Raw genomic sequence first — 15,827 nt, forward strand, 5'->3', positions numbered from 1 at the left:
GTGTGAAGGCTTATTTGCGGGACAGCCTGTAGTTTTTATTAGTACAATTTTTTGTTTTTGATCACTTTTTATTTAAAAAAAATTAACGCTAAGTTGATCATAAAAAACAGCGATTTTACAATTTATTTATTTTTTGCGGCGTTTACTGTGTGAGTTAAGTAATGCTATATTGTAATAGTTTGGGCTTTTACGGATGCGGTGATACCAATTTTGTTTATTTTTTTACATTACTTTAAAAGAAAAATGGGAAAAAGTTTTTGTTTTTTTAACTTCTAATATTTTTAATTTTGTTTACTACAGAAAACTTTTTTTTACACTTTTTATAGGTCCCCCCAAGGGACTTGAACAAGTACAATACACTGCAATACTATTGAATTTCCGTGTATTGTCATTTTTACAGGCTACTGTTAGGTCTGCCAGAAGCAGGACTTAACAGAGGCAGAAAGAAGGCAGACCTGTGTTCTTCCATTAGTGTAGCGGCGCGGGGTGTGGACCCACTGGGCCGTACCGTGTAGCAGGGTAGCAGCTGGCCATCAAGGTACAAAACAATGTCTATAGTTCGGAACGGGTACCTGGGGCAATGTAGACAGTAGCGGAAGCATGACTTCACTTTCACAGCAGGTGGCACCGTGGGTGCAACGGAAGACACGACTTCAGGGGCGTAACTAGGAAAGACTGGGCCCCATAGCAAACTTTTGACTGGGGCCCCCCCTCTGCTGGGTATCACACAACCCCCCCCCCTTGTAGATAGTGCCTCCCTATAGATTCCACCACATAGCGCCCCCTATAGATAGCACCATACACAGCCCCCTGCAGATAACGCCATACAGCCCCCTGTAGATAACGCCATACAGACCCCCTCTGTAGATAACGCCATACAGCCCCCCTGTAGATAACGCCATACAGACCCCCTCTGTAGATAACGCCATACAGCCCCCCTGTAGATAACGCCATACAGCCCCCCCTGTAGATAACGCCATACAGAACCCCTCTGTAGATAACGCCATATAGCCCCCCCCCCCAAAAAAAACGTCCTATAGTTTGTCCTACAAAAGACATGCATCCCCTATCCACAGGATAGGGGATACATGTGTGATCGCTGGCAGTGATAAGGAGAACGGGGGACCGAAAGTCCCCCGAAGTTCTCCATGACTAACCTCGGACTTCCGGCGTCTGCGCAGTTCAATAAAAATGAAAGGAGCGCTAGTCACGCATGCGCACAAGCGCAACCGGCGCTCCATTCATTTCTACGGAGCTGCCGACACAGACCCCGGAAGTCCAAGGTTTGTCATGGAGAACTTAGGGGGGACTTTCGGTCCCCCGTTCTCCTCATCGCTGCCAGCGATCACACATGTATCCCCTATCCTGTGGATAGGGGATACATGTCTTTATGTAGGAACAACCCCTTCAGTGGCGTCGCGCTGTAGCAGCCATAGCGGCTGCTAGCGGAGCCTGCGGCCATGGGAGGGGGCCGTGCCGGCGGGTGGCACGGGCCCCCTCATGCTGCAGGCCCTGTAGAAGTCGCTACGGCTGCTATAGCGGTAGTTACGCCACTTCGTATAGGTTTGTACGGCGTAAAACTACAGCTCCCAGCATGGCCGGAACAATGGTAAGGATATGCTGGGAGATGCGGTTTCACAAAAAAAATCCTATCACCATCATCTCGCTGCAGATCATACAGTGACTACATTACTGATTAGAGGCAGAATAAACATTTACATTAAGTGACTCACCGGTGACGTCTCAGATTCTAGTTCTTTTCTTCTCCCTCCGGTTCAGACATCTATGATGGATTTCTCCCGGCCATGACCCATTTCTGCAGTTTTCCGTTTAGATGTCTTCAGCTTCTCACTATTAAAACATTTCTGCACCTATAAACAAAGTTAAAATTCTCAACACATCTAAATATAACTGTCACAAACACACAACATGCCCCCTGTAGATAGTGACCTACATAGAAGCCCCTGTAGATAGTGCCCACATATGGACTCCAGAGCTGCAAGGCAATAGTGCTAACCACTGAGCCACCGTGCTGCCCTACATATAGCTTCCCCTATAGTTAGTGCTCCACGTATAGCCCACCTCTGTATATAGTGTCTCACATATAGCTCCCCCTGTATATAGTGTCCCACATATAGCCCACCCCTGTAGACTGTGCACTACATATAGCCACCCTGTTGCTAGTGCCCCACAGGTAACCCACCCCTGTATATAGTGTAACACATATAGACCCCCCTGTATATAGTGGCCCACATATAGACCCCCCTGTATATAGTGGCCCACATATGGACCCCCCCTGTATATAGTGGCCAACATATAGAGCCCCCTGTATATAATGGCCCACGTATAGAGCCCCCTGTATATAATGGCCCACACCCCCACATCTAGACCCCCCCTGTAGCTACTGCCCCACACATAGACCCCCTATATATAATAGCCCACATAAAGATGACCCACCCCCCCCCACTATAGATAATGCCATTCACATTTTTATGAGGGAAAAAAAACAAAAACTTGACATACTCACATTCTCCGGTTCCCACGCTGTTCACTGGCGATGCAGACATGCTCTCTTCTGAGCATGTCTGCAGGAGCTGAACGAGCGTCCTCCAATGACGCTGATTGGCGGGGCAGAATGACTTGCCCCGCCAATCAGCACCTTCCAAGCATGGAAGCGGCGCGATGATGTCATCGCGCCGCTAGCCAATCAGTGTCATTGTAAGGCACTGGATGGTCAGGCACGGAACATGCCCGGCCATTCAGTGCTAATACATGTATTTGGCTGCCGCTAGCACTGGGGCCCCCTCCGGTGCTAGCGACACCTACAGGCATGAGAGGGCCTGTGTAAGGCTCGGCGTCGCGGGCCCCACAGTAGCGACGCTACCGCTGTAGTAGCCATAACGGCTGCTAGCGGCGCCACCGGGCCCCCTCAAGCCCCGGGCCCCGTAGCAGCCGCTACTGCTGCTACCGCGGTAGTTACGCCACTGCACGACTTGACTTTCTCAGCAGGTGGCACCGTGGATGCAGCGGAAGACACGACTTGACTTTCTCAGTAGATACGAAAGCACGGGATACAGGGTACAGGCAGCAGGAACGGGTAACACTGGGAACTGGAAAACACTGGGAGACCATTTTCAAGACAAACTTAGCTATACAACAACGCTCAGGCGATGTTTTATATTCCAGTAGCCATTTGGGCTAATTATTGATGGATGACAGCTAGACGTGTACTGGCCCTTTAAGGTCATGCACGCACGGGCGCACGTGCCCTGTGGGAAACAGTCCGAGGACCCGGAAGTGAGTGCTGGCGTCTCCCTGGAGGGAGCGGATGCCGCGATGACAGATGTCCATGGCCGGGGCCGTCAGAGGGTAAGTCTGAACGATGGCCCCCGGCCATAGACGTTACAATTAGTCTCTCGCGCTGCCATGACAAGTATTGGTACCCCACGATCGCGTTGCGTGGGGACGATGGGCCATCGGAGGGGGTAGTTTCCCTCTTTCTAACTGCTTAGATGCATCTGTTCCTGGTAGTTAGTGCAGGGTATCAGCTTTAATAGACCGCTGACACCTGAAGTGTATGGAGCGGGCTCAGCGCATGAAGCTCCTCACTTCAACCACTGCACGATGACGTATCGGGACGTCATGGTTCGTCAAGGGATTAAATGGCATTAGAATGAAAACAAGGAGCCCATTATTTTCACAGGGCCCAATTATTCTTCTGTCACCCTCCAAAAGGACCCACCAAATGCAATTTAAAAGGTTGAAAATTCTGTGATGATCAATTTGATAATATTTTTATAGTCATCAAAACTCATTTTTCCTGATAGAGCGCTCCAAACCCTCTTGTATAAACATAGATTTTAAACATTATGTGCTGGCTGCCTGCAGCCATCCACTAGAGGGAGCTTAGGATCTTACTGCATACTACTTGTACTTTAAACTCAATAATAAACCAGAAAAAAAAAGAAATGAATAATGACACAATGATAAAAGGAAGAAATTCACTTTAAAGATCATATTATTCCCCCTTCCTTTCTTTACACAGGGGCCTACAGATTACAAAATCTTTACGCTTTATAATAATCATAACTTCCCCAAACATCCACCTTCAGTTTCCCACAACCTTTACATAATGAGTTACATGGAGGATGGGAAATGAGGGAGAGAACATTTTACTGTAATGCTCCCTCATCCCCTATTATAACCTTCCCAACAACTTTAGCAGTGTTGGGAATGACAAAACTTATTTTTGTGAACGTTTTTGTCTGGATTTCTTCAGGCTGATATTTCTGTATCTGTTATTGAAGTCTCTCATGGATGAATCCATCAGGTAACATGTCTGTTTACAATATTTTCATCTGGTATATTTATTTAATTTCTGCCACTGCTGTTAGTGTCATACTGTTGATATTAGTCAAGTTATATCACCACAACCACGGGGACATAAAATTACAATAGATGGCCTGTAGTTTTAATTTCTTCCAAAATGTAAATTTAAGGGGGTATTCCAGTTTCAGCAGCTACATGTTATTCTTTCCATAATGAAATGTATAAAAAATAAAATGTTCTAATATACAGTACTGTGCAAAAGTTTTAGGCAATTGTGGAAAAATACTGCAAAGTAAAATTTCTCTAAAAAAATAGAAGTTTGAATAGGTTTCTTTTTATCAATTAACAAAATGCAAAGTGAATGAACAGAAGAGAAATCCAAATAAAACCAATATGTGAGGAACAGCCAAACTCTGCTACAAAGGTGAGGTTGTGGAAGACAGTTTCATGTCACAGGTCCACCATGACAAGACTGAGCACAGCAAAAAGACACAAGGTATACTGCATCAGCAAGGTCTCTCCCAGGCAAAGATTTCAAAGCAGACTGGTATTTCATGATGTGCTGTTTAACCCGTTCCCGCTCCTGGACGTACTTTTGGGTCATGGTAACTGCATTGTTCGCGCTCCATGACCTAATAGTACATCACGGGAGGAACGGCAATTTCGGCTGTGCTCCCGACACATACATGAGTTGCCACAGCTCCTTCAGCGGGGACCGATCGCGGTGTCCTCGCTGATTAACCCCTTAGAAGCCGTGTTCAATAGCGATCGCGGCTTCTTAGGAGTTAAACCAGCATCGACGGCCCGCTACAAAGTCAGGACCCACTATGCTTCCTGTCAGCGAGTAGCTGACAGTTCTAATACGCTGCACTATGCATGTAGTTCAGTGTATTAGAATTGTGATCAGGGCCTCCTGCCCTCAAGTCCCCTAGTGGGACAAAGTAAAAAAGTAAAAAAAAGTTATGTAAAAATTAAAAAAAACTGTTTTAAAAGTAATAAAAAGTAAAAATCCGACCTTTTTCCCTATAAGTCCTTTATTATTAATAAAAAATAAACAAATAAACTATACATAATTGGTATCGCCGTGTCTGTAACGGCCTGAACTGCAAAAGTATCTTGTTATCTACCCCGCGCGATGAACACCATAAAAGAAAAATAATAAACCATACCAGAATCACAATTTTTGGGTCACTTTACCTCCCAAAAAATTGAATAAAAAGAGATAAAAAAGTGGCATGTACCTAAAAATGGTACTGATCGAAACTACGGTTAGTTATGCAAAAAAATAAGTCCTCACATGGCTTTCTTGATGGAAAAATAAAAAAGTTATGGCACTTAGAATATGGCAACACCAAAAGTATTTTATTGTGCAAATGCCATAAGACATAAAAAAAAACTATAAACATCTGGTATCGCTGTAATCGTATCGTCCCGCAGAATAAAGTGAATATGTCATTTATAGCGCACAGTGAACGCTATAAAAAAAGGAATAAAAAACAATTATAGAATTGCTGTTTTGTAATCACCACGCCTCTTAATAATAGAATAAAAACTGATCAAAAAGTCGCATGCACCCCATGAAAACTACAATGAATTCCTCAAGGGGTCTAGTTTCCAAAATGGGGTCACTTTTAAGGGGTTTCCCCAGTACTGGTACCTCAGAAGCTCTGCAAATGGCGCCCAGAAACCAATCCAGCAAACTCTACGTGCCAAATAGCACTCCTGCCTTTCTGAGCCATTTATTCCTTGTCAAAATTAAAAATTCGTACCTTTTATCGGAAAAATTTGATTTTCAATTTCACAGCCTAATTCCACAAAATGCAGAAAAAAACCTGTGGGATCTAAATGCCCACCATACCCCTCGATAAATTCCTTGTGGGTTGTAGTTTGCCAAATGGAGTCACTTTTGGGGGGTTTCCACTGTTTTGGCACCACAAGACCTCTTCAAAACGGACATGGGGCCTAATGAAAAGGAGGCCTCAAAATCCACTTGGTGCTCCTTTGCTTCGGAGGCCTGTGCTTCAGGTCATTAGCACACTAGGGCCACATGTGAGATATTTCTAAAAACTGCAGAATCTGGGCAATAAATATTGAGTTGCGTTTCTCTGGTAAAACCTTCTGTTTTACAGAAAAAAAATGGAATAATAAGGATTTTTTGACCAAAAAATGGAATGTATAAATTTCACCTCTACTTTGCTTTCAATTTCTGTGAAACACCTAAAGGGTTAATAAAGTTTCTAAATGCTGTTTTGAATACTCTTTGAAATACTCTTTGAATAATTTTTGAAAATCTAGTTTCTAAAATGGGGTGTTTTATGGTGGTTTCTAATATATAGGCCCCTCAAAGCCACTTCAGAACTGAACTGGTACCTAAAAAAAGAAGCTTTTGAGATTTTATTCAAAATATGAGAAATGGCTGCTTATGTTCTAAGCCGTGTAACGTCCTAGAAAAAAAAAGAATGTTCAAAAAATGATGCCACCATATAGTAGACATATGGGAAATGTGAACTAGTAACTATTTGGGGTGGTATGACCATCAGTCTTACAAGCAGATGCATTTAAATTCAGAAAAATTCTATTTTTTTCAAATTTTCTCAAAATTTTGATATTTTTCACAAATAACCACTGAATATATCGACCAAATTTTACCACTAACTTAAAGCACCATGTCTCACGAGAAAACAATCTCCGAATCACTTGGATAGGTTTAAGCATTCCGAAGTTATGTTCCACAGTGACCACCAGGGTGCGCTCGCGAGCTCAGTCCAGACTCAAGAAGTCAGAGCGCACGCATGTGGCAGATTGAGCTAATTGCTTCCCGAGCACCCTGGGCTATAACCAGGTCTCAGCCCCTTCCTCCCACGAATGGGCGTTGTTGTCGTATCCTAAGTCTGTCTTGCAAATGGTCCCCTAGTGTTTCCTGCTCCCAGTGTTCCCTGTTCCTGTATCCTGTAACCTGTATCCTGATCTAGTGCCGTATTGAGCTGTTGCCGTGCTGTGCTGTATACCACGCCTGTCCTGCTACTCCACGCCTTACGTCTACATGTTTCCTAGTCCCAACCAAGCCTGCCTTGCTACTGTCCGAGCTGCCACAGGTACCCTATATGAACTATAGACTCTGACCTGTATCCTGTTGGCCAGCTGCCATACCACCAAGGCGGTACGGCCCTGTGGGTCCACGAAGCCTACGTGACAATTACAACATAAAATGAAATATGTCAGATTTGAAAAATGGGCCCTGAGCCTTAAGGCCAAAACTAGACTACGTCCTTAAGGGGTGAAGCTCTTTTGAAGAAGCACAAAGAAATGGGCAACGCTGGGAACCATAGATGCAGTGATCGGCCAAGGAAACTTAGTGCACATGATCAAAGACACATCATGTGTCTCCAGCAGTGCCATCAGCTCAGAACTGACAGAAACCAGTGGACCCAGGTACACCCCTACTGTTTGGAGAAGTCTGGCCAGAAGTGGTTTTCATGGAAAAATTGCGGCCAAAAAGCCATACCTTCGATGTGGCAACAAGACCAAACAACTCAACTATACATGAAAACATAGGAACTGGGGTACAGAAAAATGGCAGCAGGTGCTCTGGACTGATGACTCAAAATGTAAAATATTTGGCTGTAACAGATGGCAGTTTGTTCGCCGACGGGCTGGACAGCGGTACAATAATGAGTGTCTGCAGGCAACAGTGAAGCATGGTGGAGGTTCCTTATAAGTTTGGGGCTGATTTTCACCAAATGGCGTTGGGGATTTGGTCAGGATTAATAGTGTACTCAATGCTGGGAAATACAGACAGATACTTATCCATCATGGGAAGCGTCTGATTGGCCCCAAATTTATTCTGCAGCTGGACAACGACCCCAAACATATAGCCAATGTCATCAAGAACTATCTTCAGCGTAAAGAAGAACAAGGACCCATGGAGGTGATGATATGGGGCTTCCCACAGAGCCCTGAACTCAACATCATCGAGTCTGTCTGGGATTACTTGAAGAGACAGAAGGATTTGAGGAAGCCTAAACCCACAGAAGATCTGTGGTTAGTTCTCCAAGATGTTTGGAACAACCTCCCTGCCGAGTTCCTTCAAAAACTGTGTGTAAGGCGATTTACACGAGCGTGTGCGTTTTGCGCGCGCAAAAAACGCAGCGTTTTGCGCGCGCAAAGGGTACTTAACAGCTCCATGTGTCATCACCATATGATGCGTGGCTGCGTGATTTTCACGCAGCCGCCATCATTATGACACTCTGTTTGTATGTTTGTAAACGGAAAGACGTTCTGGCTTCTGGAATGTGGGGGGGGGGGGGAAACAAAAATGAAAATCTGAAAGTTGTTTACGACGGGAAGGGGTTAAGATCTCTGCTTGCAGTCATTCAGTAGGAGCTTTCACTCTTTACTTACTATGATGGACATACAGGTCAAGGGCACGTTACAACAGAGAACTCGGATAACTACTGTAATTGTAATCAGACCTGCACTTGTGTGTCCATCACATGACCACGACAGAATTTTATGCATGGAAGTAAACAATGAAGGTTCCAACTGAATGACAACAAGCACATATCTTGAAAGCTGTGAAGAATTGATACAAAAAAGTATATTTGAAAATTATAAAACTTTTTATTATACAAAGAATAATCTTTATTAGCCAAAACAAGAATACCCCCTTAAATTCTTTATTATTATTATTATTATTATTATTATTATTATTATTATTATTATTATTATTTATAGCCTATATATCAGTATTCTTGATGAGTACACTGGTTATAGGTTGGAGGAAAGCTTTTTTTCCTGCAAAGAATATATATACAAATTATTCTCCATAAAAATAGAAGGTTACTGGATGGGAAGTGATCTAATGCACTCCACGCACTTCAATAGTGACAATTGTTTTCTATTTAGATTGCAAGCTTTATCAATATTTATAGTTGATTAGTGTTGTTTTTGCTCATATTCAGTGTATTTGTTGATTTTACTCTTATATTTGCATGTATTCTGGTGGCATTAAATACATGCACAATAGCTTGTAAAGCAGCACTATTAACCTTAGAAGTTCTTCCCCTTTTCTTATTCAGTTGGCATACTTGTGTACCGTGAAATGTTCTGACATTAATGCTTGGCTTTTGATCTGTATGAATTATATCTCAGAGGTGTCAAAATATAGATAACCTATTCCACTGACATGACAAGTGCATTAAGTGAAGCAGTTTAATGAAGAATATCTACAAAGTGAATGAAATAGGAGGCACATTGATGGCAGGTGCTGCTTCTCAGACCCTAAAGGAAATATATTTTCCTGTGGATCAAGGGTCAATCTCTGTAAAAATCATTGCAGTTCAATCCGTCAGTTGGCCTTTCTCCATTTTATCCATGTCCGTTAGTAGTGATACACATTGAGGCATGCTTCAGATATATAACTACAATTCACAGCTTTATTGACACTGTATAAAACTCTTCATAACTTGAATACTAAACTTTAAACAACATACTGTTTTTAGGTCCAACATTCTGTGCTAGTTAATTTCTAAATATATATTTTTAGCGGTCTGAGCTCAGTTTTTCTGATACAGACCTCAAAATCCACTGCATAGACATATACTGAAATTATAAACTTGTGGCCATCTGCAGCAACCACTAGGGGGAGCATACCGCATACTGTTTTATTATTACTGTATACCATTAAGCAGTACGCTCCTACACACCCACGAGTGGTGGCGGCAGACCCACAGAATTGTATCATTTAACACTTTAGGGGGGATTTATTATTCCTTCTACAGCAGTTTTCTGTAGAAAAGCTGCAAATGCCCCAAAGTTGCAATTTTCGACTCAAACCACTTTACTAAAAAGTGGGCTGGGCTTAGCAGGAGGTGGTGGGACCCTCCACTGCCCAATAAACTTACTATAACTTACACCAGATATTGGCGTAAATTACAACGCAAATCTACTCCAGTTGATAGCCCATTCGGCCAGTGATGTGCCTAATTTATTAAGAGGCGTGAACTTCTTAATAAATTAGGAGCATTTTACTCCAGTGGGCTTTAGATTAAGACTGGCTTTTGAAACACCAGTCATAGTAAATTCCCCCCTATGTCTATGCAGAGGATTTGGAGCTCTGTACCAAAATGGTGTTTAAGGCAGGGGAGGGTATAATATAGCAAACTAACAGGTACTCACCCTTTGAAATGCCCCCCTGTCCAGCACTAACACCCTGTTCGTCGCCGTTCTAGCCTAGGAAGATCCTTCATCAGTCATGTGCTGCTTCAGGCAATCACTGACCTCAGGAGTCACGTGACCGCTGCAAGATCCTCCAAGATCGGGGCGGCAGCAAACAGGGTGTCCTGTTAGCTTATATTTTTTTATACCCTCCCCTGCTCTATGCATAAATATATATATATATATTTTTTTTTTATATATATATATATATATATATATATATATATATATATTTATATTTATTATTATTTTTTTAATAAATAGGGGGCATGTGAACCCACGTACATTAACATGCAGATTTTGCTGTGGATTATGCCATGGATTACACCCATTACATTACATTACATTAGGTGAAATCTGTGGCGTTTCGGCTAGACCTTTGTGATAAATTGGGCATGTTGAGGATTTTGTTTTCCGCATCATACCCGAAAATCTGCAAGCATATTTTCTGCTGTATACGAATAATGTTTTAGAAAACCCCTTTTACTTACATTTACTGTATTTCTGTTGCATGTTTTCAGTGCAGCATCTATTTTCAGTTGAATATTGAAAATAATACAGAAATTGTGTCAAATATCTGCTGTGAAGATACTGTTTGTAAAACAGCTCTCCTGGATATCTACGCCAATAGTCGTAATATTTGAAAACATTACGCTTGGGCTACATGAGTGATGTGGCCACGTGCAAAAATAGTCTCAAGTGTTGGAAACTGTAACAAGTTGCTAATGCTAGACTAATGGGATGATTTGACATTGTTATGACTATAGTCAATCCCAACCTAGCCACTATGGTTTTTGAACGGGCTGCTATAGCATGCAATGTTCCAAATCCTAAAGCAAGCAATAACTAACTAACTAACTAACTAACTAACTAACTAACTAACTAACTAACTAACTAACTAACTAACTAACTAACTAACTAACTAACTACTAAAGACAATGAAATCAAGTATCTGATCAGTTGCTTTGGATTAGTGAGAGTTCTGCACTTATGTGTGGTGTTAGTGAACTCTTATATTTTGTTCAGTTTTTTTATTTTAATAAGATCCTGTTTCCACTAAATGTCAGCTATTGAATAATGTGTGCTATAGATGTAAAGAAACCATCTTCAGTAATGTTTATATTATCTCAAAGGAATAAACTATTTATGAAGTTGTTGAGAAAAATGACCGCAAAAGGCCAAGACCTCTTCAGATAAGCAATCCAAATGCTACATTCTTGCTGCAACCACAATTAGAAGACACTTTAAAGATCATTATAATGTGTTAAATAAAATAAAAAAAAGTGCACAATTCTTTAAGGTCTTCATAGATAAGAAAATTCAAGTCAACTGGATCAATATTGAACACAACTCCGCTGACTAAGAATTCATGTCGCAAATGCTATATACAAAAAAGACACTTCTAATCTGCTCTCTCTTTTCCGATTAGTTTAAACCGAGAACGGTAAAAATTTAGAAAAAGTACAAGTTGTGCCCAAAAAATGTCATACATGGCATGCGTCAAATTTATTGTGTGTCGAATACCATGCCTCATTTATTATGGCTTAGAGGAGCGTAAGGCTGGATTCACACGAGCATGTTCGGTCTGTAAAGTCCCCCAAGTCCCGGACAGAACAGACTGCAGGGAGCCGAGCTTCTAGCATCATAGTTATGTACAACGCTAAGAGTCCCTGCCTCTCCGTGGAACTACTGTCCCGTACTGAAAACATGATTACAGTGTGAATCCAGCCTAAAACGGGCCAGATTTATTAACCGTATGCACCATTTTATTTGGCGCAAAATACTGGTGTAAAGTACGCCAGCCAAGAGGTGGCATAAGAAGGAGAAAAGTGTCTAACAGATCTGGCGAGTTGCACTAAATGTATCACAAAGTGTGTGTCATTGTATTACATTTGGAACAGTTTCTGCCTGTCTGGTTTAGTTAAAGAGGCTCTGTCACCAGATTTTGCAACCCCTATCTCCTATTGCAGCAGATCGGCGCTGCAATGTAGATAAGAGTAACATTTTTTTTTTTTAAAACAAGCATTTTTGGCCAAGTTATGACCATTTTTATATTTATGTAAATGAGGCTTTCTAAAGTACAACTGGGCGTGTTTAAAGTTAAAGTACAACTGGGCGTGTATTATGTGCGTACATCTGGGCGTTTTTACTTATTTTACTAGCTGGGCATTGTGAATGGGAGTGTATGATGCTGACGAATCAGCATCATCCACTTCTCTTCGTTACCACCCAGCTTCTGGCAGTGCACAGACACACAGCGTGTTCTCGAGAGATCACGCTGTGACGTCACTCACTTCCTGCCCCAGGTCCTGCATCGTGTCGGACGAGCAAGGACACATCGGCACCAGAGGCTACAGTTGATTCTGCAGCAGCATCGGCGTTTGCAGGTAAGTCGATGTAGCTACTTACCTGCAAACGCTGATGCTGCTGCAGAATCAAATGTAGCCTCTGGTGCCGATGTGTCCTCGCTCGTCCGACACGATGCAGGACCTGGGGCAGGAAGTGAGTGACGTCACAGCGTGATCTCTCGAGAACACGCTGTGTCTGCACTGCCAGAAGCTGGGTGTTCTGAAGAGAAGTGGATGATACTTCTATTCACAACGCCCAGCTAGTAAAAGAAGTAAAAACGCCCAGATGTACACACACAATACACGCCCAGTTGTACTTTAACGTTAAACACGCCCAGTTGGACTTTTACTTTAAACACGCCCAGTTGTACTTTAGAAAGCCTCATTTACATCAATATAAAAATGGTCATAACTTGGCCAAAAATGCTCGTTTTAAAAAAAAAAACGTTACTCTTATCTACATTGCAGCGCCGATCTGCTGCAATAGGAGATAGGGGTTGCAAAATCTGGTGACAGAGTCTCTTTAAATCTTATCTAAATTTAGGATGATATTAATAAATGTCCCCTATTATATTTAAAAGGAACCTGCCACCAGCATTTCACCTATTGAACTCTACTCACCCCTCGATGGCCGCTGCTGTCAAAAGTTCATTGCCGTTATCCCCTCTACTAAACTCCTCCTCCACCTGTAAATATCGGTCTTGAAACATTTTGCGCTTTTTATGGTAATAATCCGGCAGTCTCTTTCGTTCCTCTTCCTTTGCCCGCCCTGAATGCCAATATCTCGTCTGAGATAGCGTGCATGCACTCATCATGTAGGGTTTGATACCCTTCCCTGCTTCGTCCGGGCCTCAAATCTAGGTACTACGAATGCACCACTATGGTGCACCAGAACAGGACATCGATGCGCAAGCACGGGATTCCGTGTGTACTGGGGGGAGGCGAGGAGCTGTTAATCAAAAGTAAGGAGGCGGGGTTAACTCGGAAAGGCTTAAATGGGGATGAGCTAAAATATCAGACAAGACAGAGGTCATGGATACACATGGCGTTGTTTCTAGAAATAAAACCTCCAGGTATTTTTACTAATCCTGTACAACCTCTTCAACGAGGGGGTGCTTAGATACAGGGTGCGGGTTGGTTGCTTTTTTCTGTGAGAGTTTCAAATTCACTTTTGTACATTTTATGTTCTTTGTTTTTTTTTCTTTTTTTGGCTAAACTTGTACATTGGTGTTCCACTGAAAAAACAATCAGTACTTTTTTGGTATGTCAGAATTATGTTTTGTAATGTGTTGCTTTAACAGAACATGATAAAAATAAAGTAGCAAACACCCCAACATTAGGGGTGAGTTCATACATTGAACGGGAGTGAATCAGCAGTGTCGTAATTCAAAGTCCACCTAACCTGTCATCAGTTTTCTGAGTAATTGCTATTTGAGTGCGAGGTCACTGCCTTTATTTTTCATTAAAATATTCATTCTGATTTCTACAGAAACCTCTATGCATTTTTTTTTATTTTTTTTTATATACATTAGCCATGTCGATTCTCAAACTGTTGTTATATTGTATAATGCAGGGCCCCAATAACCAGCAGTAGGTTTTAATTAGCGCTAACAAACCAATTCTTGAGTCGAAGACAAGAACATTTATTATGATAACGTACAACCAGTTTATGTGCAGAGATGTTGTGCTACCGGGATGTAATGCCGGGTGATACCCAAAGATAGAATCCAAACATATGGTACAATTCACTTGTAAAACCTTTATATTTGTGTCCCAGTACTCTGCTGACCCTAGGACTTCGGTGTGAAGTGGATTTAAACATGATCAATAATTTTGATATCACAGAAGATATGATTTGTTTTGCTCCCCACCTATAAAGAATATAAAAATGAAAATAACATTTATACCACATGACAAGCTTAGAGGCAGCGCCTCAGCAATACACTTTCAATGAATATACTTTATAATAAAAATCATTGCTGATGACCTACACATAATTTGCCACTTTAACCCCTTCGGGACTTAGCCATTTTTTGACTTTTCATTTTAGTTTTTCACTCCCCGCATTCCGAGCCATAACGTTTTTATTTTTCTGTCAATAGAGTGGTGTGAGGGCTTATTTTTTGCGGGAGGAGTTGTAGTTTCTTTACGTACCATTTATAATACCATATCATGTACTGGAAATCTGAAAAAAATTTGCAGGCTGAAGTTGGAAAAAACTGCTATTCCTCAATAGTTTTTTGGGTTTCGTTTTTACTGCTTTCACCATGTGGCAAAAACGACAACTTATCTTTATTCTGTGGCTCAATACAATTACGGTGATAGCAAATTTATATAGTTTTTTTTATATTTGACTACTTTTATTGATAAAAAACTTTTTGTTAAAAAAAAAATGTTTTGTGTCACTACATTGTGAAAGCCATAACTTTTTATTTTTTTACCGATTGAGTGGTGTGATTGCTTATTTTTTGTGGGACGAGCTGTCGTTTTTATCGGTATCATTTTTTGGTACTGTAAAGGATCTGCCAGGCACTACTTCTGTGTATATTCCCATAGGTAATCAGTCTGCACCTTAGTCTATGTCTCTGAGACTGACTCCATCTTCCACCACTCAGGATGGCAGGCTTAGGAGTGGGAGAGCCTATCGCAGCCTGGCCAGACGGAGCTAGCTCCCGCCCTCTGTCTATTTATACCTGCCTTTCCTGTTCCTCCTTTGCTTGTGATTCTTCTCGTGTGGTTTCCTGGCCCAGCTACAGCTTCTAACTATTTGATCCTGCTCCATACTGACCCTGGCTTACTGACTACTCTCCTGCTCTGCGTTTGGTACCTCGTGCACTCCTGGTTTGACTCGGCTCGTTCACCACTCTTGTTGCTCACGGTGTTGCCGTGGGCAACTGCCCCTTTACCTTTGCTTTGTGTTCCCTTGTCTGTTTG

The sequence above is a fragment of the Rhinoderma darwinii genome, chromosome 5 (assembly GCF_050947455.1).
Source record: "Rhinoderma darwinii isolate aRhiDar2 chromosome 5, aRhiDar2.hap1, whole genome shotgun sequence".
Taxonomy (NCBI): Eukaryota; Metazoa; Chordata; class Amphibia; order Anura; family Rhinodermatidae; genus Rhinoderma; species Rhinoderma darwinii.